This window comes from Phytophthora infestans, genomic scaffold (assembly GCF_000142945.1).
Source record: "Phytophthora infestans T30-4 supercont1.51 genomic scaffold, whole genome shotgun sequence".
In the NCBI taxonomy this organism is placed as follows: domain Eukaryota; phylum Oomycota; class Peronosporomycetes; order Peronosporales; family Peronosporaceae; genus Phytophthora; species Phytophthora infestans.
In genome coordinates, this window is record NW_003303708.1 from 663,635 (window position 1) to 665,710 (window position 2,076).

Here is a 2,076-nt window from a genome sequence, read left to right on the forward strand (position 1 = left end):
GAACGCTCTCAAAGCGTTCCGCATCGACGAGGGAGGCTTGACGACGATCACAGAATTGCTGGAGCGCATCGAAGCTCTTTAATCAAACAGTTCGAAGCTGGACAGCCGACTGAAGGACCGAGCACTACCTCTAGTTTTGCTGGTTCAGAAGTCCAAAGACGAGCACGTGCTACATTGGGTGGGAGATCGCTCGAAGGCAGCCCGGCACGCGTTGCGCCACTGTCCGCGCATCCAGATATTGGCGACTAAGCTCTCGCGAGAACGGAAAGGAGGAGCTCTGCGAACACCCAATGTAACTTCTTTCAAGTCGTCCGAAGCAGACTTCTGAGTATTATGCCGCTTACGAGCGTACGGACTGCACTGGTACGGCGTTCTCGAAGGAGGCGAGCGAGGAAAAGGAAATCGAGAGCGAAGTTGAAGACGTCCGCCCCGTAAAGAGAAGGTTACGCTTGGCTTCTAGCTCTGAAGAGAGTTCAGATGAAGATAAGCGTCCTAGCAAGCGGATGCAGCTCTCCCGTACGCCTCCCAAGTCGCGTACCAAGAGTTCCCGCTCTCGGTCGCGCAATTACTCGCCTTTAAAGAAGTCCCGCACCAGTTACTCGCATAAGCGGTCTACGTCTCCTCTACGAGCCAAAGACAAGCTAAAAATACGCGGGGCTATTTCATAGCACTCGGATTCACCCCTGCGGTCGCCATCACCAGCGCGCAAGAAGTCGCGTCGGTCGCGCTTGGTGGAGCGTTCTGCTTCACGTCCGAAGTCATCGGCCAGGTCTTTGATCAAGAATGGTAGTAAGGACGCGCTGCAGCGCGAGAAGCCACGAGCAACTACTCCGTACGTGAAGCGGCCCATTGCAACCCCCGTTAAGCACACTAAAGCCGAAGCAGCATATCGAACCCCAGTCAAAGCGTCGCAAGACGATACCCGCAAACATTTGTGGTCGAGTTTGTCTTCGTTGATGAAGAAAGCAGGACCCCCCCACGAGACGCTAGGCGTCCCGGTCTCCGTCGGCGACGAAGAAGTCGAGCCTGTCGGAAGAACACTCCACCTTCACCTCGCCGACGAAGGAATTCGCCAAAATAACCTAGTTGCAAGCTTTCATCTATTTCTTGATCCGCAAGAGCCCAAAACCGTCCCGTCCAGACGTGTTTAGGTGGAGTAGTGTCGTTCTCAAAGTTTTGATGTTTCGTCTTGTTTTTCACCCGCGATTTTTCTTGTCGTTTATCGCTCTTTTCCTCATCTTTGAACCGCGGTTTTGCATCCGACATGTTTGGTTTGGTAGCCAATCGTAAATGCAAAGTCCAAAAAATATAAACAGAGTAAAGTAAGAAGTATAGATCGAGCGTTAATTAGTTTCAATCAACCATTCCTTTTCAAGTCTTCTCTTTTTAGTTCTTCTTCGTCCACAACAGTGTTTGCGAGCGCTGCGACGTAATTCTGGTAGCCCCCCCCCCTTGACGGGTTTGATCAAACACTTTGATTAACGCGGCGTAATTTGGAAATCGAGTGTTCCAAGGTCTCCACAGGGCCTCGTAGGTGGCCAGCAACACTAGGAGCTGTTCTTCCAGGCTCTTCTTGCGCACTTCACAACGTTGTACTTACGAATGTCCTTAGAAATGATGTCGATGTATACAGTGTTCTCACTCAGAAGCTAAAGCGGTGAGTCTGGTTGATCTTTCAGGTGAGACTGCTTCAAATGATACATATACTGGATATGATGCTTCCTGAAAGAAGTACTCTCATCACGGCTAATCGGTATTGGCTTGAGAATGGCTTTGAAAATCATAAAAAATAAATTGATCAATATAATGATTCTTCTCAATACGATACTTGCCAAGGATTCGGCTGGGCTGGTTCTGACGCGGGCGATATACTGATGATGATTTAAGAAGCGACTCAATGACGTTAAGTTCACCTTTGTTCGTCCTATGACTAGCTGACTTCTCCCACTAATTCAGAACAGCCCCCCCATACATTGCATTGTAATTTGCTAAAAACATTGTCCAGATCGTGATGTACGTCGCATAGAATTTGTAGACGAGGATGTTGATACGATTTGAGAATGCTTGTTTAGACTC